This window comes from Ambystoma mexicanum, chromosome 12 (genome assembly GCF_040938575.1).
Source record: "Ambystoma mexicanum isolate Mex_15411 chromosome 12, UKY_AmexF1_1, whole genome shotgun sequence".
NCBI classification, from domain to species: Eukaryota; Metazoa; Chordata; class Amphibia; order Caudata; family Ambystomatidae; genus Ambystoma; species Ambystoma mexicanum.
This window is the reverse complement of record NC_090936.1, coordinates 32,918,973-32,942,844: the sequence shown is the minus strand read 5'-3', so window position 1 is coordinate 32,942,844 and position 23,872 is coordinate 32,918,973. Positions and strand designations below refer to the sequence as shown.

The 23,872-nt window shown below is 47.2% G+C and overlaps 1 protein-coding gene across 1 annotated transcript in view; it reads left to right on the top strand.

The window, feature by feature from the left end:
- The window catches only part of MOV10L1 (Mov10 like RNA helicase 1), a 1,432,366-nt gene that overhangs the window by 15,915 nt on the left and 1,392,579 nt on the right, over positions 1-23,872 (top strand). The window lies entirely within an intron of this gene.

Below are 23,872 nucleotides of genomic sequence, written 5' to 3'. Positions count from 1 at the left end.
CTCTGATCATTCTGTGCTATCCTACTCCCATCCACTCCTATTCCCCCATTCCCCAACCACCTTCCTCTGTCGTTATCTTTGCTCTTTCTCTCCTGTCTCCTTCCTTTCATCCCTTTCCAAAATCACCCCACTCTTACAGCCTTTTCCAGATTTCCTATTGACTCTCTCCTATACTTCACAGCTCTCTTTCTTCTACTCTTCAACTGCTCCACCCTTCAGTGCCCTTTTCTCCCTCCTGCAAGCCTTCTCCCCTGTGACTGACTTCCGGTTTTCGTTCCCTCTACTCTGCCTTGCGGTAGGCGAAACATACCTGGAAAACAACTCGATCTTCTTCTAACCTCTCTCCTTACTATACTTCACTCTTTCTATGATGCTTCTCTTCTTGCAACTAAAAAACAGTACTCTTTTCCCCTTACGTCCTCTCTCTCCCATCATCCCCAACACCTGTTCCAGGTTATAAACAAGATGCTGTGCCCTGCAGCTTCTAACCCTTCTATTTCTTCTTCTCTGTCCTCGTCCGACTTAGCTGACTTCTTTGTCTCCAATGTCACCACTTTGCGCTCATCTGTAGCACATTTTCCTGCACAACCTCCCTCCTTATCTATACCTTCGCACCTTTCTTTTACCCCCTACCCCCTGTTTACCTCCCTTACTGATTCTGACACTGCCTTTTCTTACCCTGGCTCATCCCACTGTTTCCTGCTTGCCCCCCACCCTGCTCCCCTTATCCCCCCTGTCTACCCTTCAATCATCACCTTTCTGATATCTCTTTAATCTCTGACTCCTCCTTCAACATGCTTTAATCATTCCCATCTTAAAAAAGCCCTCCCTCAACCTTTCCTGTCTATATAGAGATCGTCCTATCTCCCTTCTTCCTTTTCTCTAAAAATTCCTTGAATGGGTTGTCTACTCTCAGATCTCCTCTCATCTCAACCATCTCTCCCTCCTTTGTCTGACTCAACCTGGTTTCCATCCTGCTCACTCCACAGAAACTGCCCTTCTCCATGTTACATACTCTCTCCTTTTGGCTCGTCACAATAAATCTTCTTCAATATTCATCCATTTTGATCTCTCCGCAGCTTTTGACACAGGGGACCATCCTACTCTCCTTTCTTCACTCTCTACACTTAGGCTTTCTACTTCTATTATTAGCTTGTTCCATTCCTATCTGGCTAATTGTTATTACTCTATTTCTTGGGCTTGTCATACTTCTCCCCTACCTCTCCAGTACATTGTTCCCCAAGGCTCAGAGCTAGATCCCCTTCTTTTTGCTATCTACACCATTCCCCTATTCTCTATCATTGAATCGTTCAACCTTTTCCTCTCATTTCTGCGTGCATGACTCACAAACGTTCTTCTCCTTTTCCCTACTCTTTTCATGCCACTGTTTCATCCAGCCTCTCCGCTGTCCAGGGTTGGATGTACTCCCACTTTCTCCACCTCAATCCCTCAAAAATAAATTCTATTCCTTCCTCCTGTTTCTCCCCCTCCTCGCACTCCTTCTTCCGTTCTCCTTTTTAGCTTTTCGGTCTTCCCTTTCTCAACCTCTGCCTGCAACCTTGGTGTTATTTTTGACCCATTTTTAAACGTTTATCTCTTGTATATCTTTGTCACTGAACAGTGTACCCTCCCGAGCCTCCTCCTCACCTTGTCTTCTGAAGAACTGTCTCTGGTCTCCGTCTGTTTCTTCTTTCTTATTCGCCTGGATTCTGTGGTCTTCTTTTCTTTAGGCTTTTTCTCCTTCTTATCGTGTAGGTAGGGTCGAGCTACCTCAGAGGCCACCTTGACTGGTATGAGTTCCAAGTCACGGGGAACCCCAAGGAACCAGTCCCTAATTCCAGGGGAAAAGCCGGTGGGCACCAAAAAACCCTGGGCGGTGTTGCATAACTTTGTTAGAGAATATACAGGAGATGTAACAGTCCTGTCTTGTGGAGTTTCAAGGAACTTTATGGGACCGCTTCTGCGGTCTGAGTGAGGTGTTAAAACCCTTGGATAGTAGGTGCATCTTGAAGTCTCTTTGCCTGAAGATGTTGATATCCAGTGTAGAAAGCAAGAAGGAACAGGATAGGTCAGCCACCTGAAGGTTTCCTTCACAATACGGAAGAATAAAAGCAGCCAAGAGTTCTTATGGAGTGATACAAACCCTTTGGAAACAAAGGGGGAAATAGCAGGTCCATTATACATATGGAGACTGTTCGAGTTGCAACAATACCTAAGGAGGTTCGGGAAGAAGGATGACGGGACAGAGCGAGAAGACCGTTTAGGAAAGAGCGGTACGATCCTTGGAGCAGCCGAGAAACAGGACAGTAAAGTACAGGTGGAGAAAAAACAAAGGGAGTACGAGATACGCAGAGCAGGCAAATCAGAGTTATGGTCAGAGAAGGACAGAATGAAGCCCACGGTAATAAGCCTGGGTTAAGGTCGAGCAAAGAAGAGCTGTGAGGTACAGCAGAGTGAGACGGAGTACAAAGAATACCGTGAGGGCGCAGAGACCACAGTAGAACCCTGCGGCAAAACAGAGACCGAAAAAAGATCAAACGAGAAGGACCCAAGGAAGCGAGGAAAAGAGAGCAAGCGGGGGAAGCAAGACAGAAAGGCTGGGAACAACCAAGCTCCGGGTGAAGGATTTGGGAGTAACTGTAGAGGAAAACTGTGAAGGATCGCAGCAGCGAAGTCCAAGAGGAAGTGACGAATACAATAAACAGAAGGCAGCCATCTTAGATGAGGACTAGACAGAGTCCTCTGACAGAAGGCAGAACGCCGTACAGCTAGAATCTCCACCTTTGCCACAGCTTCCAGGGGCGCAACCTGACAATCTTTGACTGCCCGCACTTGCCGCTTTCTTCTTTTCAATATCTGCAAAATATGTCCTTGCCTATCCTTGATGCTGTTAAACTTCTCATTAATTCTATTCTTTCTCGCTTTGATTACTGCTGTGCTCTTCGGACTTTCATACACCTTTTACGCTTGGTTTTCAATTCTGCAATTAGTTTTCTTTTCACACTTCCTCCTCGTTCTTCTATTACCCAGCCTTTTCTCTCCAGGTCTTTTCTTCCCTTTCTCTCAATTGTTTTTACATGCTATCGTGGTCCTGCACCCCATGTCTTGCTTCTCTTGTCTCCCTGTATTCACCTTTGCATTCTTTCCGCACCTTCATCTTCTTTCCTCTCCCAAACCGCCTTGTTGTTCCTTCACGCTTCTCCTCTTTCTCTCGTCTAGCCCCCAAATACTGGAACATAGTGCCAACTGACATACGTGCTTCCCCCCCTTCACATATTTCGCTCACGCCTTAAGGCTCATCTACTCTCTACCCTGTCCTCTTCATAACTCTTTCTCATGGTGATTTTCATTGGACTCAATATTTTGTTCCTTTTTCTACCCTTTGTACAGCACCTTGACAAAGGCGCTTAATAAATGTCAATAAATACAAATACTATGCATTTATGATGTATGCTTTAATCTCATAAACGCCCTGTTAATGTTCTTCAAAAAGATTCTCAATGTTTTTGCAATTGTATGGCTCTCCAACTTAATCCAGAAACTATACGCTTGAAAGGTATACTACCACCATCCTTTTTACATGACTTAGTAGCCTTGACTCCTCCATCTCTGTGGTGTATTGTCAGGATTCCAGGCTGCATTGTCAATCCAGGATAACAGCTCTGCAATCAATGGTGCCTCCCCTGGCGCTTACACGCCTGACCACACTACCCGGCAGCCTTTGCCGTTAAGTGCCACCGGTGCCGTCCCAGATACGGCGCAGTGTCAATCATGGGGTACGTAATGCCAGGCAGACTGTTGTTAGAAAGGAGCCACAAAAGGAGGTGTCACGTTCAACTACGCTTTTGGCTGCTCCCACTTTGTTTCTATTTACCTGCTTTGTACCAAACCTTGCTCAGTTTTTTGGATTGCGTTCACTATCCCTCTGCTGCTTTAACCTGCTGTGTACCAAAAGTTTTCGCTTCCTGGATTGTCTGCCTGTCTTTAGCCTACTGTATACCGAACATTATTCTGTTTCCAGGACTGCCTTGCCTGCCCCTCTTCTTTGACCTTCTGTGCATCAAACCTTCTTTCCTCTGTTGCTCTGTCCATGCTGGATCTAAATTTGATATTTTCTGGACTCCCCTTTTCGGTGTGTCCTTAGCTTTACCCATGTGCCGCCCGGGAGGTCCTTATGTTTTAGTTCGGTTTTGCTTCCTCTTGCTGGTGTGTCGGTTTTCTGGTCCTATTTGGTGCCAACCTCCTTTGTACCTTCGAGGACCCCCTTTCGCTTACATCCCTTCTTTGTTTGATGCCTGGTGGGACTAGGGGGTGGTAAAAATCACATAGCAATGTTGTTTGTTATTTCGATCCGATTCCTCTGTTTCCCATATACCTGCAGGCTCCACAGGTGGGAATACCTCCTTCACACTAGGAATCGGTTGTGTTCCTGTCTGGGGAGACAGTGGGGTGTGGCCCACGGACACACACAGCTGGACCTGTCCCATAACACATCTCTACTTACAATGACATGTTCCGAACACTTTGAATTTATGTTGCACTTCTCCCTTCCAGAAAAAACTGATATTCAGAAGCACTTCTCGCACATCATCTCACGTAAGAAATGGTCTAATGTCCAAGTTGACAACATGAACCCGCATTGTGCTGTGGTCATAAATCAACAAATGTCCCCTAAAGGCTCACCTTTAGTCCGTTGTAATTTCCAAAGCACCACAGTATTGCCTTAGATGCAATAGCCTGTTCAAGCACATACAAATAAACAACAAATGGCCAATGCAAAAATGGCACACCCAAGAGCTGCTTCAAATTTTAAAAAGCCTGTAACAACTGGAAAGAAAGTGGTGCTAATATTACTACCCCAAAGCAATAATTGGTTTAATAATGTTGCTGTCACGCTACAAAGCTAAGATCATTGAAGCAGAAAAAAACCTTACTCTAAACATTGCAAGCAAAGACTTGAAGATCCTCTATGAACTCTGAGCAACCAATGCGTTAACCAACACACAGAACAATCCAAACTGCTGTGCAACAATCAATCATCGTTTCTCTTCTAGAAAATCGTCAGTATACAGCAAAATATAATCGTCAATACTATAGAGCCAGACTCTGGAGCAATCGTACCACTCTCTGAATCTTCATGCTACATCCAATTGTTCTTGGCCCCCACCCCCAAACCAAGATTTCACTAATATATTACTTATAAAGCAGCTGGCTCTCCCAGAGACCTTCCTCTACCTAAAATGTTAAACATTTTGTTCCACCTTTCCGGTAAGACCTCCACTCATTGGTCAACACGTCCCTCCTCATAAGCATTGTCCCAAAAACTGAAACCTGCAGTAATCCACCCCATCGGGGGGGGAATAACCATCCCTTGATCAATTAGTCCCATGTAATCGCTGCCCAGCCTATCCGCTCCCTCTCCCAGCTCAGTTACTGGAGAGAGATGTTATCTCCCAACGTCAACCGTTCATTGAAAGCAACAACCTTCTTCAACACCAACAAGCCAGCTTTCGCCCTAGCAGAGGAACCTAATTGGTTTTCCTAGCAGTAACTGATGACCTCAGAAGACTATCCGACACAAATGGAGCCTGCTCTTTAGTGCTCCTTGACCACTTTCAATATGATTGACCTTTCAGGACCTCTTCGGTTGATGTTAAAGGAAAAGTGACTGTAATTTGAAAGTTGAGTGTTTGGACGATTAAAAAGCGAATGAAGAAAGGACATTTGTTGAAAGGAAAAGATACAAAGTAATAGAGTGGTCTGGCGAGGTGAAGTCACACATTCGAGAGTCTGAAATGTTATGAGTTGTGAAAGATATTACAGCGGAGGTCAAAGGAATTAAAGTAACCTCGATAAAGAAAGAAAGTTGAATAAGAGGAAAGTGAACTATGTTAATTGTAAATATGCCAAGAGGGCAATATATAAGAACTTTGTAAAAGGCCAAGAAGGCAAGTTAGAGAGTAAGAACAACAAGTACCAAGAGGCATTGGTGCTGCAAGAAAAGATTGTGAATTGAAAGATTGTTGCAAGAGAGGTTGAAGTGGTCATGCAGAGGTCTATGTGAATTTCTTGCAGCTTCGAAAGTCTTCGACAGTGAAAAGATTCTTTAGCTAAAACCTGGGGAAGGGAACCCGCACAAAGGAGAGACTGGCTCGAGCCCAGCAGAACTGTGTGATAAAGTGAAAACAAGATGGACTCGAGCCCGGCAGAGGCCAGCCTGTGCAGAACTGTGAGAAACTGAGAAAGGAATTTTGAACTGAATATTGATCACAATGTGGCCGAAGCCTAAGGAAGTAATTGAACTACCAGAAGATGGAAACCTAATATTGAACTGTTGAAATTGTACTAGTTAGCCAAAGTGTGCAAGGCTGATAGAATTGTGCCATCTGCTTAGCCTTTGTTTTGTAAGAGACTCTGTAGACCCCATGGGATTGAACCTGGGGAAGGGAGTTGAGGCTGAAGCCATTCTGACATTGCTTTTTGAGACTCTATTTTCATTTTGTATTCCCTTAACAAATTTGTCCGTTTTTGAAGGCGGGCCAGGTTAGTTTTTTTTAGTGTAGGCCTTTTTAATTTGACCAGACTGACTTGGATGTATTTGTTATTTGTTTAACGGTCGAGATTACTCCCATTTTGGAGTTAGGTTTAGTTAGGAATTCTACCAACCCAACTAAAATATGAACTAAAGGTTTTTGAAACTTCTATCCATTGTGTCCGGGTCTACTGCTCGATACCATGCCTTTCTCACATATGGTGTCAGGTGTGGGATGCGACTCATTTGAAACAAACTGTGGAACCCTAAAATTTCAGAATCTTAAGTAGTAGAGCCTCAAACCCCACTGTAGCCACAAAAGGTTATATTGGATTTGACATCTGCAGTAGTAGGGAAATATCCAACCCTCCAGGGAAAATGAGAATGATTCTCGCTGACTTAGTTCTAATACCTACCCATGGATGCTACATCAGACTAGCCCCCAAACCTGGTTTAGCTTAGAAATTAGGACTGGATGTACTCGCAGGAGTTATTGATCCGGATTTCAGGGGCGATGTGAAAGTACTTTTGCATAATCATGGGGAGACATCATTTGACATAAATCCTGGGATAAAATGGCACAAGGGATTCTTGAAAGGGCTCTACTACCCTGGTTGAAAGAAGAGATAGAACAGGAGGTGACAGAGAGGGAAACTCTAAAGGCTGATGAGAGACCTAACATCAGTACTAGCTCTGATGATGAACCAACTGTCCTTACAGATTTAGCTTTTGCTCAGATAAATTACCCATTACGAGCAGAAGCTTTCCTACAGGTATTCCCAGGGGCCCCTTCTTTTTCTTAAAACAAGGACTGCTGTGTCGAAGGGAAACCTCAGGGGAAGGGACATGTAAAAACCAGTTGGTAATACCCAAAACCCATCGGAAAATAGTTCTGGAAATTGCCCACTCACATTTAACCATGGCACATTGTTAGGTAAGATTTTCATAGTAATGATAAATCTTCCTGACCTGTGTCAACGCCAGAACTTTTTGTTTTTTTGTTTTTACTGGTGGATTGTTTTTCCTTGTACCTCTGTGAGTGGGAATCTATTTCCACACTCACAGAATCCTTTACTCTTTTTATGGGTGTCGTATTTAAGACTCCTTTGAAAAACTCATGGTGACAACAGTGAAGACAAGAGATCACAGTTCAACGGTGTTTATTTAAGCTGTATGCAGGTTGGAAAAACGCTTAATCTAAACCTAAATCTAAGATGGGAGCAAGCGTCAACCATCAAACGAAAATAAGGCAGTCCCTGTGGCTTTGTCAAATAATAAGGGCCTATACTATGAAACGTATTGCCAAACCTCACAACTAATACAAAAAAGGGTGTTGGATAGTTTTCAGGAAAAGAAAGAAGTGTTTGTAAATAATATGTCAGGATGCGGTAGCCTGGGACTCCCTTCCCTATGTTTTGTATACGGGGTAAGTTAGGAGCTTGGAGCACAGCACACACTTGAACTTTCCCAGCACAAGTTAACAGTTCCAATGGCAGCAATCGGGACTGTCGATGGCCAAGTCTTGTTCCTCTTGAAAGTCTTTTGCCTTCGAGGGCCTGATATATTCACAAACAAAACAAACACAGAGTTATTTCACAGTTCACGTTGGGTGACAACATCGCCTCTGTGTCCCCCTCTTCTGGGCGCTGACCCTTTAAACAGTTCCTATCAATATCCAGGCCTTTGGGCTTCGGGTTCCTGATCCTGATGGCCTGATAGGTTTAATAACAACATAAATGTTCTGCTTCACGTATTTTCTGGGTGTTAGCTTTCCACCCCTGGCTCTCCCTCTGCTGGGCTCGGATTCTATATGACAAGCGGGACAGAGTACTTCTCCTGTCTTTACAGTGTCTCTTGGTTTCTCCCTCGGTCGTGCTCGTATTCCAAACGACCAGCTGGACAGTGTAAGTCTCCTGTTAGCAGGATTCACTCCCCTTGACTTCTCAATGTCATTTCAAACCGTTAGCTGTGAACCTCTTTTTCTCGGGTTCACTTGCTCAGGGCGATGATGGCTCACTCCTCGGTCCCCCTCTTCTGGGCGCAGACCCCTCTCAATTTCCTACAGCCTTCTGGTTTCTGTAGTTTTACTCAAACGGGGATCGAGTCTCTCGGAGTGACACCCACGTGTTGTCGATTCCCTCTGCAGCTGGTCTCCCCATAACACTTTTACAGTTCCTTGAACTTAGTACAACTTGCCACTTTGCGACTTTCATTCACCACAGCCCGGCTCTTATCGGCTCTCCCCTCGACTCACGGGCTATGATGAACTGCTTGGCTTGCTTCGTTACTGGATTTAAGGCCGTTACCAGGAGTTCCCCTCGCTCCTGCTTATCAGCGCCGACACGGTGCGTGCACCGTTGACATCTACTTCAAGAGACTTGTGCTATTGTCCGCGGTTTTAGGCTCTCTTCAACAAATGTTCATCATGTCTGGGATGAAAAGGGCAAGGTCACTTCTCTCCTCCCCACCCTCTCGCTTCCCGTCACCTTGCTCCTTCTCTTGAACTGCTGCTCCTGGTTAGCCGTCTTGTCGTGCTGTCTGCTGTGCTGCCTTGCTCGTCCTGTGCTCTTTTGCTCCACCTTTTTATCCCTGTGGGGAAAAGGAAGGGTTTTCAGCTGTGTGCAATTTATGTTAATTGCCTGACCCTCGTGTCAGGTAAACGGTCCTATTACAAGTCTGTTGTCTAAAGGTGTTTGTATCGGAAAGGGGGGAGGTTGGAGATTTCAAGTGAATTCCTACAGGATAGGATGGGGATCAGGTTTTATCAGAAATTATAGTCCTTGTATTCGAAAGGGGAATGTCAAAGTATCCTACGGGACGGGATAGGGAAGGTTTGTGAAGTAAACAGGAGGGTTTGTGAGAATTTGGAGAATGATAATCAGAAAGACGTGATTGGTAGGGTTTTATCTGAGCCTGCCAGGAGTGTGGGAAATGATCAGAGGGACATGAAGGGGAACAGTTGGAGTCAGTCAAGTAGGAATTAGAAAAGCAAGGATTCTGGAATAGGTAGTTTTTGGGTGCAATGGACATTGGGATCCTAGGGGATTGGTTATATACAGAGGGGTTGTTGACTTTCTGCAGGGGAAGTTTATTGAATTGAAATGTCGATTTGTTACAGCCTATAAAGGCTTCATAGACCTCGTCTTCCACGTCCCTCTCTCTGTTATAATACCGAGTCTCACCTGCGGCATCCTCCCAAGTATGACCCTGGGTTCCCCTACCCAGGTGATCCTTGCTCGTTCACCCACAGGGTTGGGATCTGTGAGCGCCAGCCCTTTCCTGGCCACCTGAATAAGGGATTCTCAAGGTGTTATTGGGAAAATACCATCAGGTTTCTCACACTCCATAGTGTCGTTTAAAAGTTATTGTAATCTCGTAAAAGACAATCTGTAACTAACAATGCTTACAAATTCACAAATGACCCACCTTCAGGAACACTGGGATCAAGACAGCCTCGTGGATATTAAGAATCTCCCTGTGGACACTGAGTTCCCGCGCTGGACACAGCTACAAAAACCCAGGGCCCCCAGGTAAACCCTCTGGGGGAAAAAAACCTGGATGTCTGTCAAAGAATCAGCATCTAGATGGAGTCAGGAATAGAGTTTGCTGGTTGTCTTCTCCATACTATCAGGTGGGGTTGTAGAAGAAGGTGGTGGCTGTAGCGGGAAGTAGAAAACAGAGCAGGTTTAAGTAGGAGTGAATATGATGATAAACAAAGCTAAGAACAATGGTATTAAGGTTGTCACCTGTGGCATGCGTTTAAGCAGAGTGCTGATGAAAGGCAGTCCTAATCTTGGAGCGAAGAGGAAGGGGGCGTGTCTATTCTGTGTAAACAAAGATGTGGGAATGAAATCACTCAAATAGGTGTTAGTGTGAATGTAATAATCCCCCCACTCTTCCGTCACTATACTTTACCCAGGGAGACCGGAAATGAGGATTTGCATTAGAGTTATTCTCCCGTTTGTTTTCGCTCGGCAGAAATGGGAAGGAGCGTTCGCAGAATACAGAGAGCAGTTCTCAGATGATTGCTTGAATCCGCTCTGAATCGCGGGAATCTGCGAAATCGAAGGAATATGGGAGTTAACGTGAAGGAGGATCTCGCAGGAAGATAGAAAAAGAATAAAGGTGGGCGTATTACCTTAATCGTAGTTCGCCAGGGAAATTAAGGGGCTGATAAGAGTGTAAGTCTAGCAAAGAAGCAACCTCAGAGCTCTGCGGACGAAAAGGAAAGTATTCAGTAATTCGAATAGGCAATGAAAACATGTTAGTACGGGAAGTTCTGAACTCACGTAGCGTTCGCTAAATGGATTAGCAACGCGGCGGTCTCCAGGCATCCCAGACAGAAGTATTCTTTTCGAAGGGGGAGGTGGAGCCACGCAGTCATGTGACCACCGTCCGACTGCATTGCTGCAGATACCAGAAGGTGCCATGTTGGGAGGAGGAAGAGGAACGCAAATGCATGCAAAGCTTTTCCACCTGTGCCACAATGTCCAACGGAAGCGGCATCGCATGACAGTTATCCTCTTTGACAGCTTTTTGGCAATAAGGGCCTATTGTTGCTGGGGTGGCCTAGGGGCTCCCCTTTTAACTTTCTCTGGCTAATCTTCTGAGAACTATAGCTCCCAAGGGTAGAAAGGATCTTTGGATCCCTTTTTCATTTTTATTAAGTGAAACAAGCACACCCCACCTTAAGTGGAGTGTTGGGGAGAAGCAATGTGTCCCCTTTCACACTAAAACTGTAACAATTCTGTTACAGGGACAAGCTTGCCTTTAATGGCTGGTGGCAGTGATACTTTTTATTTTTTTTAATGTATTTCAATGTTCCTAGTTTGTTACAAAGTTTTTCATTGTTTCTTATATCAAAGTGATCATTTACATCATTAAAACATTTACATCAGAGGAGCCACCAGGGGGCGCAGAGGAGCCACCAGTGGGCGCTGAGATGTGCTGAAGTATCTCAGCCGATTTCCTCCCCGGGACGTTTAATTTTTGATCCTGGGCCCCCCAGCCTGTGGGAGCTGAGCCCTGACCCCCCCTGGTGCTGTCTGGCACTGTAGAGATTAGGCAGAGAGAAAACCCGGTGTTCGACAGTGCCGGGAATCCGGAGTTTGCAGCCTTCCAAGCGGGAGGCGGACGGAGGATGGTGTGTGTCCCCGCCCAGAGAACTACGCGTCGCTGAGCTAACTGGCGGTGGGGGAGGTGCAGAGGCTGTCTGGACGGCCACATTGCCTGTGCCTGAGCTGCTACTCCCGTTGAGCAGCATTGAAGTAAGAAGACCCGCAGGAGCGGTGGCCTGCCGAATTGTCGGCTCGCGACCTGGCGTTCTGGTGGAGGAGGAGGAGCGGCTGCCTGCCAGTTGGCCTCGCGGACCGAGGAGCGATGCGCTCGCAGAAGGGGCTGCGGGTCCTAAACGTCTCCAGTCCACGTCCCAGGATCTGGAGTTTGCGGAAGAGGAGCCTGAGGACGGTGGGGTGGGCGTTGGACAGATGCCTAGAAGTGTTCTCCGCTTCCCCACTGCCCAGGAGGGTCGGCAGTTAGAGGAGGTGTTGCTGACCATTTTGGAGATCCCCTGTGGTCTCGGCGGGCCACGTGCCCCGGCAGGGGACAGTGAGGGTGCGGGGGGCCTCTCAGGTGTTGTGTGCGTCGCGGGTGTGCGCTGGTCCCCCCCCCGCGACCCTGGGTGTAAGTGTTGGAGGGACCCCCCCCTGGGGTGGTGAGCACGGAGGAGCTCCCTCCTTGTGGTCCTGATCTGAGGAGCTGAGGTGCTGCCTGTGATCCCTCTTGCGTGGAGGCAGTCCTGGACGTCTTCTTTGAGGATTATATCCTCTGGCGCTGCTGTTAGGACTTGCGGCCCCTGCCTCCCGTGGGCCATTTCTTGCATTCTTATCCACTCTTCCACTTTGCTATATCCCACGTTTTTTGTATTTTGCACGTTGGAATGCCTCTATCTATCTAGCGGGCCGTGAAAGGATCTTGTTTGTTGGACCTTTCCCTTGCCTAACTACTGGATTTCTTCCTGGTAGCCGATGGGACTTTGGCACCTCCCTTGGGCAGAACCCCGGACTTTGCTTGTGGGGGGAGGGGGCCAGTGTTGTCTCTTAGTCACTGTCTCTTGTGTGGTTGGCCTGTGCCTGAGTGCCTGTCGTGGCAGGCTGGTAGGAGGCGGCTTTCCAGGCAGTGGACCACGGCGCGGCTGTCCTGGGGTGTGAACTTTAGCTTCAGAGTTGCAGGAGATAGAGGAGAGGCGTGCCCCCCCTCGCCCCTTCCCAGGTTCTCCAGCCCTTCATTTCGTAGGTGAGCCTCATACGCCTTGCATGGACGTGCAGTCCCTACAGAGGTTTCGGCGGTCACCTCAGCAGTCCGAGGAAGATCTCACCATGCAGGACACTAACCAATCTGAAGCAGCAGAGACCCAGTCTATGAGTCGCAGCATGGCAGCCGTGCTTGAGGAGATTCGAGGTTTCAGGGCGGATATAGGCAGAAGGCTGGACTCCCGCGATAAGAAGGTCGATGCTGTGGAGGACCGAGTCCAGGCCCTTGAGGCTAATCAATCCTCAGCCGACCTCTTCGAAACGCAGTTTGATATGCGGCTGGCAGAATTGGAAAGGAGGGAGGAAAGGATCACACTCAAGCTGGACGATTCGGAAAAGCTGAGAACGATGCTCCAATCTGAGATTCCTGAGTATTCCGGAGCAAGAAGTGGAGACGCAGGCGGATATTGTGAGAAAGAATAAGGCAATCATAAGTACCTTGTTTGATGGAGAAAATACCAGTGTCCCTACCATCGACAGGGCCCGTAGAGCGGGAGGTCGCGCAGGTGGTCCTCGCTCTGTCCTGGTGAAATTCCACTATTTTGTGGAGAAAACCAAGATCCTGGAGTTGGCTCGTAAGAGGGGTCCAATTGACTGGAACTGGTACGACGCTAAAACTTCCATTTACCAAGACCTTTTGGCGCTTACTCTTGCGCGCCGGAGACTTTGCGGGCCTTTGACAAAGTGGTTGCAAACCAGGGGAGTGCGGTACAGGTGGGGTCACCCGTTCTCGCTCTCTTTTGAAGTTAATGGAGACAAGTACTCACTCACTTCGGAAACTGATATTCAGAGAGTGATGAATGAGCTTCTGGGGGACCCTCCGTTGGGGCATGTTAAAGCGAGTGAAGGGTCTGACAAAGGACGGCAAAAAGAATCCTCGGAGTTTATGGGTCGGCGACGCGTCCGAGGAAGTATAGAAAGATGACTCTGCCCTCTCCGGGGCAGCCAACGTCTTAAATGGGAAGCAGATTACTGTTTGTCAATTGTGCCGAAATGTCTTGGAAACGAGTTAACGGCTGTTGGGCCGGCCTGGAATGTTTGATTGCTTTATTGCAGCGCGGGGGGAGGGCGGGGGAGAGGCACAGAATATTGTGGGGTTTTTCGCCCAGGCGGAGGCGATCCATGGTGGCCTGGGGGCTCGACAGATGGATGTCGCAGTCCTTTCAGGTGCTCATAAATTGAGAGGGGGTGGTGGTGAGTTGGTTCTTTGGGGAAGGGGGAAGTTTGGAGCTACCAGGATTGTGGGGTTCAATCGGATTGTTCTTGGTTTTCTTGTGTGCACTGGGGACATGGGGCTGGGTTCGCACGAATGCCTCCAACAGGAGACGGATGAGTTATTTGGCTTTTCTAATGGGTGATTCTATCCAACCTTTGTCGGTGGGGTCCCTGAACAGGCGAGGCTTGAACTCTCCGACTAAGAGATCTTTGGTGTTGAGGGAGTTTGTGAGGCTAAAACTTCATTTTCTATTTGTGCAGGAATCCCATTGGGTTAAGGGGAGGGAACCTGCTCTCAAATCCAAAGCTATCCAGCAGATTTTTCGGTCCTCATACGGAGCAAAGAGGTGAGGGGTTGTTCGCTTGGTTTCTCCAAATGCTCACTCTCCCCCAGGGCCCACAGAGCTGATCCGGAAGGGCACTATATTATGGTTAAGGGAGAGGTGAAAGGTCGTCTCTTCACTCTTGTGGGGGTGTATGCCCCGAATGAAGGGCAGGATGTTTTTTGGCATGGGATGGGGGGAAAAAATAAGAGGATTCGCAGAAGGGGCGTTAATAGTCGGGGGAGATTTCAACATGGTTCTGTATCCGGATAGAGACAGGAAATCCTCCAAGCCTTGCCCCGATCTTAGGTCCCAGATGAAGTTGGCAGACTCATTCCGTCGTGTAAATGAGGAATTGGGCTTGGTCGATGCGCATCCTGCCGGGGGCAGCCGAGATCCTTGCTATACTTAATATTCCAAAGTGCACCAATCCTTTTCCAGGATCGACTTGTGTTTGTAGACTCCTCGATCCGTGACTGTATTTCTGACTTTGGTGTAGAGACTGTCCCATGGTCTGACCATGATCTAGTTCGAGCCAACTTGGGTGTCCCTCCGGTGGCCCAGAGCAAATCGCGGTTGGTATGTAACTACTCCCTGCTAATGGATAGGCAGCTGAGGCAGTCCCTCTTGGCCACAATCACTGAATTTTTTCTCTTAAACGATACTGGGGAAGTGGAAATTAGAGGTGTGTGGGACGCGTTTAAGGTCACAATCAGAGGTATCCTGATGGAGATGGGAGCTAGGAGAAAGAAGGCCAGGACTAGAGAGGAGCTCAAGTTGAGGGAGCAGATTTCTGCCATCCAACCGGGGGGTAAGCTGAAAACGCAGATAGGCCCAGGCAAGCGCGAGGAGCTCCAAAATCTTAGGGCAAAGTTGTCCGCCCTCCTTGTGGGTCAGACGGAGAAAAGGCTTGCGTTTCTAAAGCAGCGTTTCATGGAGAAAGGGGAAAAGGCGGACAGGATTTTGGCCTGGAGGTTGAGGGAACTTCGTAATAGCAGGCGAGTTAACTTTATTTCTGGCCAGGCGGGTGAAAAACTGCTACGTGACAACCAAATAGCGGAACAGTTTAGGCAATATTATGAAAGGCTTTATACCTCTGAGTACACTGGGGGTGGGGCTGAAGTGGACCGGTTCTTTGACTCTCTCCCAATCCCTTGTCTCGCTCAAGAGAGCTCTGCCTCACTAGAGCTCCCCATTTCGCCCCAGGAAGTGATTGATGCTATTTCTTCTTTGAAGAGTGGTACAGCTCGGGGAGACGATGGGTTTACTGTCCGGTTCTATAAGACCTTTCGGTCCACGCTGGCTCCCTCTTCAGCTAAGTTGTATACTAATGCCTTAGACATTGGTTGCCTCCCCTCTTCCATGATGTCAGCTCTTATTGTGGTTATCCCGAAGGAAGGCAAGTATCCCTCGCTTTGTCAGTCCTAGAGGCCCATTTCCCTCCTTAATATAGACGTTAAAATACTAGCTAAGCTCCTAGTGAATAGGTTGTCTAGATTCCTCCCTTCTCTGGTCCACGGAGACCAAGTTGGCTTTGTCCCCGGACGGCAGCGCTCCGACAATATTAGGAAAACTTTGGGCATTATGTATGAGATGTCTAAACGGGAGTCGGAGGCTTACCTCCTCTCGCTGGACTCCGAAAAGGCCTTTGACTGCGTGGAGTGGCCGTATATGGGGAGAGTGCTCCGTAAGATGGGTTTCGGTGACAGATTCTGTGGGTGGGTTTCAACCATGTATAATGGTCCCTCCGCGCGGATACTAGTAAACGGTTGTACTTCTCTGGGCTTTTCGCCTTCTAGAGGAACTCGCCAGGGGTGCCCTCTCTCCCCCTCTTGTATGCTCTGGCAATGGAGCCCTTTGCCATCGCGGTTAGAGCCGATGGGGGTGTTTCTGGGTTGCAGTGTGGGGATTGTGAATTTAAGTTGTCTCTCTTCGCGGACGATATCTTGGTGTATCTGACTAGGCTTCAAGACTCCTTCCCACAGTTGTTAGGTTTAATTCATCGTTTCGGGGCGTTCTCCGGGCTTAAAATTAATGTATCCAAATCCTGCATTATGCCGATGGGTAGGCTGGACCGAGAGATTGACGGTAGAACAGAGGTGCTGGGGATGAGGGTAGAGAGTGTTCGTACTAGATATCTGGGTACCAATATCCCTAGGGATCTGGATAAAGTTTACGAGTTAAATTTCCTTCCCCTGCAGGCTAAGATTTTTAAAGAGTTGGTTAAATGGGCTCCTCTCACACTTTCCTGGTTCGGGCGTATGGTCTCGGTGAAAATGAACATACTCCCCCGGCTTCTTTATCTCTTTTCGTCCCTTCCCTGTATTATTCCGGACTTTTTCTTTGAATAACTTCGCTTTCGCCGTTTCGTCTGGAGTGATAGGAGGCCTAGAGTGAAATACGATACCTTGACCCTTCCAAAGGCGTTCGGAGGGTTTGGCATACCAGACTTGAAACTGTATTACAAAGCAGCTCAGCTATGGGTGATGCTGGAGCATCTTAGGGATGACCTTAGGACGTACTGGACATATGTTGAGGATGTACAGGTGTATTGCTCGCCCAGAGTGCACGGACAGTCATTAATCACCAGCGCAGTTGCAGAGCCAATACTTTGAACGCAGGTAGACGACGCAATGACTTACAGCCACACGCACGCTTAGAAAATAATGAGCACTTATACGGCTATTTATTCATAGCTTGGAAGCAACAAGTGATATCACAGAAAAGACAGAGAATTCAAAAGAAAATACATCACCGTGGGCGTAACTGAATCCCTCATCTCGCCAGAAGCGGCTGGAAGACCTCGATAACAGCCAGGCCGAGAGCAAAACAGCCCACAGGTATGCCGGACAAAGGCGTCCCCCTTCCGACTGAGGTCTTTGTACTTTTCTCGTCTGACCGCTGAGGGGTTCCGCATATATGCACTCCTCAAACAGGGGTGGCAATTTCTCAAACCTTCTAGCAATGTGCTTGCGCATTGATAATTGACCGTTGGTTGCCAGCTGGGTTAACCGACAGTAACCTCAAGGAGCAAAGCGCTTCCCTCCTCTCCTAAGAACAAACGCCACGGAAAACAGTTCCATAACTCATAGCAAGACATAACAAAACCAGCTTTCCCAGCAGAATGTCCTTGACTGGCTACATACCAGGTTTGGAAAGCATGTTTTTTTCAGCAAAGCAAATTCAGCTCTCAGCAAAGTAAATACAGCTTTTCACTGAGGGATGGAATAAATATCCATTATGGCTCTGAGTGCCCCCAGAATGCACTGCGCACCAGCGCCATGTTTTAGCTCAAGCATAACAATTCCACCCTGGGATATTTATCTTCCATATCCCAGTGGCAGAGGAGCCAGTCTCTGGAACCGACGAAACATTAGAACTAAGTTGGGAATGCATGGAATACAAAACCAACAAGTTACTATGATAGATAATACAATACAAATGCAAGCAAAAGCGTAACGCAGTGTTCCCCCAATATCAGGAATCCATGGAAATAACCAATCCCACCAATTCCGAGTATGATCTTGGGACACTTGAGAAATGAGATCCCTCAAACCTCAAATATGACTTTCAATGGATCGTGAATGGTCACTTAGATTGAAACAACACATACCTTCAACTGCGTTACAACCTAAATTATGCTTCAGCACTAGATAATCAACGGCAGCCCTGTTTTGCAAAGTTGCTTTTCTAATAACTTTGCTCTCAAGGAGTAACTCGTCTAATGCCTGAAAAGTATGATTGAGTCCTTTTTCTACTACACATGCTAATTTGATTAAAGATTTGTAACCCCCAGCAGCTAAACCCCAAACTCCCACTAATGAAAGGGTTAATGCTAGAACCTCAGCCTCCGATAGCAAATGCACATGTGAATCACAATTGGGGGATAGACCCACAGACTCGAAAGTTGACCTTTTCCTTCGAGATATTGCTGGGTGTAAAGGAAACATCATTAGTCCTATTCGAGTTAAGGGACATGGACCTCCAGAAATGTTAGCTGGAATGTAAGTGTATGTGATGTTGCCACAGGAAAAGAGCCATCCGGGGAAGTTTCACATGATTCAGATGACTGGCAGCTATCACTGTATGATTGCAAGACATAGTATTATTCATACTGGTACGTGTGCTTGGAACTCGTGAACACAATCGTTTCTCGAACACAGTTGTATTTTGCTGTTTGGTTAAACTGAGCTGTTGGCATTTGCCAATTTCGTTTGCATTGCATGTAATAAGGTAACACACATCACCTTGAGTTATATTGTAGGTTATAATACGTGTCAAGTTTCTCCATTTGCAATCCGTTTCCTGGCAAAACCTGCAGTACTCATAGACGGAAAAGGATTGCCTAATATCTGAATCTTGAACCAAAGAATCATTGTGCGTGACGCTGAAAATGTGCTTTAGAACCGGAACTGTTGCGGCACCGCTACTAAGCAAGTAGTCAGTAAAGCTTCAGCATTGGGCACGTCAGTGAGGCAAAAGTGCGTAATGTTGAGCACCTGCTGTGCCAAATACGTCCACATATTCTCCGTTTGGGTGATCATTGGAGAATATTTTCGCCATCCTGAAGACGCCTCTTGCATAGCTGGCATCAATGTTGTTTTCACTTGAGCCTGATGTGTTTGCTGCATTCCACGAATCCATGTCTTCGGCCTGGCTGGCTTCTCGGCATCGGCAGAAGGCTGCTTTGGACATCATTACTCATCATCGGTTTCCCCTGGATCGCTGGCACAGATGTGACATATTTCATTGGTAGCAGCATGCCGTTTGACTCTCCCGAACGGAGTCCATTTAGTCCCACAATTACACCAGCCAGACACAGGATCTACAAGGCAAACCCAGAAAAGAGATGTCAGTGTTGTAAATCACTCTATTAGGTAACATTTGTCTGCGGGCACATACTGCCATTTCTTTCTACCGGGCTCCATCACTAAGACTACTTGGTCTTTGCCTGATGCAATGACATCTGCATGCACTGGTGGGCCACTTGGCCTTTCCCCCCACACCTTCGCATCAGGTACCATACTGTCTGAAGAGTCAAAACCACGATCCCCACGGGTAGTTAACACTGTAGGAGGCTCCCCCTTCTTAATCATGGACAACTTAACAGGAATAATAATTAGTTGGGCCACCCGATCGCCCATGTGGATCGGTAACAATTGGTCCCCACTAATCATCAGGATGACTTTGATCTCGCCTTGGTAATCGGCATCAATAACCCCTCTCAACACTTGAACTCCCTTCAATGCTAGGCCAGATCTAGGGGCAATCCATCCCATATGCTCTGGGGGAATTTGTACTCCAATCCCTGTTTCAATTACAACAATCCCTCTTGGGTCTAATCTGATTTCCTCATGGGAATGCAAGTCTACTCCTGCTGACTCTGGAGTTGCACGATAGGGAGCTAAAGAACCCGGGGTAATTTCCCAGTACACTAGGGTTTCTCTAACTGAGTTGGGTTGAATCTGTAAAGCAGGAGTCATTAGCCGCATCAAAGGAGTTTCATGATCATTCACAGGCCTCGATTCCCCGAGCTTGTGCCCACCTGGTAGTAGCCTTTTCTCCAAGGTGCCCACATTTCTGGTGAGCCCACTTGGCCAAACCCTCCAAATCGTCTTCCTGAGCCTCCGCATTCACAGATGAAATCTTGGTGTGTTCATCTGCAACAGAATGAAACCACCGTTCTAATGAGTCTGTAGCACAATGCGCGTCCACACGATACACAGTGACTTCACTTTGTGATAACATTTCCGCAATATCTTGCCACAGTTCTTTTCCCCACAACTCTTTTGAATGAATCTTCCACCCATTTTTTTGCCAGGTTGGCAACCACACCGCCAACCCATTCGCCACTGACCATGAATCCATGTACAAATGACATCGACCAGAGGTCTCTTGTTTCAATGCTTGGTAAAGTGCGTAAAGCTCTGCAAACTGACTTCTCTTCCCTTTCCCTGATGTTGTCAAAATCTTTTTTGTCTTGGGATTATACAACACCGCTTTCCAGTATCGCTCTGTTCCCACATATCGGGCCGAGCCATCGGTGAACCAGGCATGATCTGTCTGCTCCACGGTCAAATCGCCATAAGGTACTCCCCATTTCACGGGAGACTCGCGTTTTTCAGGCACTTCCGGTGGTATGTAATCTGAGGGCGGTATGTTGGCTACTTGCTCATGTAATTTTGCAACTCCACCCTTCCCTGATTTGGCTCTGTCTTGAATGTACCATTTCCATTTAATTATGCTGGCTTCTTGAGCATGTCCTATTCTATGTGTTTTAGGAGAGCTCAGTACCCATTGCATAATCGGTATTTCTGGCCTCATCAATACATCATGGCCCACCATCATTTGCTCGGTATCAACAAGGGCCCAATAACATGCCAGCAACTGCTTTTCAAACGGAGTGTATGAGTTACCAGCATCGGTTAATTTACGGCTCCAATACCCCAATGGCACACGTTTCCTGTCTTGTTTCTGCCACACACTCCAGTTAGCATAATTGTCTTGCACAGACACATTTAACTCCACTTCGCCTTTCTTCAATGGCCATAGATCAAGTACCTGCTGCACGGTATCTTTTGCCAAATCAAATGCTTTTTACTGCTCCCCCCCCCCCACTGAAACTCATATTTCTTTTGTGTTACTTTGTAGAGGGGGGCCAGTATTTGTCCTAAATGGGGAATGTGCTGCCTCCAAAACCCAAACAGCCCTATGAACTGCTGAGCTTGCTTTTTGTTCATTGGAGTGGTAAACTCAAGAATCTTCGGTCGGGCCTTGGGCACCATTTCTCGATGCCCATTATGCCACTGAATCCCTAGGAATATCACTGTCTCAGCTGGGCCTTGAATTTTGTTCGGGTTAATCTCCCACCCTTCCTTCTTCAATCCTTCCATAATGACTTCTAACTGATTTTGCACACTGCGCTCATCCTTGCCCTGAATCAAAATATCGTCAATGTAGTGAGAGATTTGTATGTCAGGTTTACACGGTATCTTGTCTAAGTGCTCTGCCACCAGCCGGTGACAGATAGTCGGGCTAAGTATGTACCCCATAAGTAACCTTGTAAAGGTGTACTGACTCCCGCTCCAAGAAAATGCAAACTGCTCTTGGCACTCTTCAGCAATTGGCACAGAGAAAAATGCATTGGCTAAATCTATCACTGCATACCAAGTCCCCTCAAACTTTTGGACATTCTCAATCAAGGTAATGGCATCTGGGACCGCGGGCACTAAGGCAGGAGTGTGTTTATTCAACTTGCGGTAATCCACCGTCATCCTCCAAGACCCATCCCCTTTTTTGACAGGCCAGAGAGGATTGTTCCATGCGGTAGTAATAGGGCATAACACACCCGCCTCCACATACCCTTTGTGGTGTCTGAAATTTCCTTGTGCCCCCCAGGAATGCGGTATTGCTTCATTGCTACCCGCTTGGTTGCCACAGGCACCTGTACTGGGGGCATATTCAATTTGCCTACGGTAATGGGTGTGAAGGTCAATGCACTCACCTCAAACTGGTACGTTTTACCTCCCAAGTCCCAAAATCAACCCTTCCAGAATGTCAAAGCCAATTATGTACTCGGGTATTGGGACAATCAACACTTGGTATTTCTGCGTAGTCAAATTGCCTATTTTCATCTCCACTTCAGCTTGTACTGTGGGGGTCTCCTTTCCCCCGAGACCTGTAATAGTAAATTGTCTGCCTTTGAATCGTGCTGGATTTCCATGAATCGGAGAGGCCTTCGCCCCGGTGTCTATCTATGCTCGCACCCCTTGCGTATTTCCTGGCCCCCAAAAAATCTTAACATTAACATGGGGCCACTTATCAACTTTTATGCGAGCAGACGCTGCCGGAGTTTGGCCGTAACCCTAGTCAAATTTTGAATTGGTGTGACCTGACTCTGCCTCTAGCATTGCACTCACCACCTGCCTCAAATCAGCGTATGTTGGCTGTTACGGGGAAGGTGTCCCCATAGACCCTTCTTCTTGCTCTTCCTCAGGAGGAGCAGAAGGTGAGGTCTCCCCATGTGGCTTGGTTACTACCTGTTTCTTAACCTGTTTATAGCGCTCTTTGGCCGCAAGCCCTCTCTTTTTGTATAGTTCATACATTGCCCTAGTTTCAATGCCATCAATTTCTTTTCGTGGCACACCATCTTTTAACAAAGCCAAAAACATGTTTTCCTGGACACTCGGGAGTCTCTACTATCTTGCCTCCTGCCTTCAGTTCTTCTCTCACTATGCCCCTCTCGCTCCCGTGGCTTGTCATCACTCTTGTCCCACTCCCCTAAATCTGCCAGTTGCCGAATGGCATCCACTACCTCATCAGTGGGTTTGCCCGTCATACCTACGAGCAAAGTCATAATGACACTTTGGTTTGCGGGCGGTGCAGTTCTGATAACCGTATTTCTAGTTGAAACTGAGAGCGGCACGGCCCCCATGTGTCCTGGAGCATCTATGTGAATTGCCTCTTTCAAAGTATACTACTTTCTTTCCTCGCTAGGCCAATCTGTGGTAATGGGGTACTTGCGGTTACATGCTTGGGCTAATAGGTGCAACAAAGACACCTGTGAATCTTGGCCATTATCATCAGGGGGCGGCCCTGCCCTTAAGACCTCCTGTACATTGGTGTCAGTTGACAAAGGTAGAAAACGCAGTGAGTCCGTGGAATCTACCAACAACCCCGTGGCGCCCCCATCTAGCAATCTCACCATCCATGTCAATAAAGGTTCCCCTGATTTTTTTTGCCTCAAACGAGTAATCATTTCCCCAACCTCCTGCTGGGTGTAGTCCTCCAGCATGGTTAAATCCACAACCCCGGGTGGGGCCCAGCTCGCCGTCTTCTAACTGGCTTAGCCACCACTGTCTTCTGATTAAATTCCGCTTTGGGATCTGTCTCATTTTCCGAGCTGCTCTCTGGACTGGTTGAGTCAAAAATGTCTCCATCCCAATGATCAGGATCCCAGTCCACACCTGCGGTAGCAATTACAGCTGCCACCTTTCTTTGGTAGACCCCTCCCCGTCTTTTCCTATATCTCTGACTGCTGCCCTCTCTGCCACGGCCTGATATGTATCAGCTTTATCTTTGAAAAGTTTCATTTGAATCTGCTGCATTAACACAATCTGCTTTTCTGCAGCCAACTCTTTTTCTAATCGCAAAATGTAATTTTTCATTTCCAGATTTCTTTGATGCATTTTCCTATAGGCATGCAGGAGGACCCAAACCCGCCTACCTAGCGCGGTGCATTCCTTTCCCCTCTCTACTGAAACCTGTTGTAAACAAGACATTACATCAGACGGATCAGCATCTCCTAATCCATGATCCCATGTTTCACTTGGCCGAGCCACATGCCCACACCTGGGCCAATTTATCATATGGGCTCTTAGCCCAGCCTGGAATTATAACATCAGAACATTCACCGCCATCGGGAACGCTCTTTTTCCTGAACAAACTATTCATCATTGCAGTAATGTAAAAAACCTCTTTATTTATATATA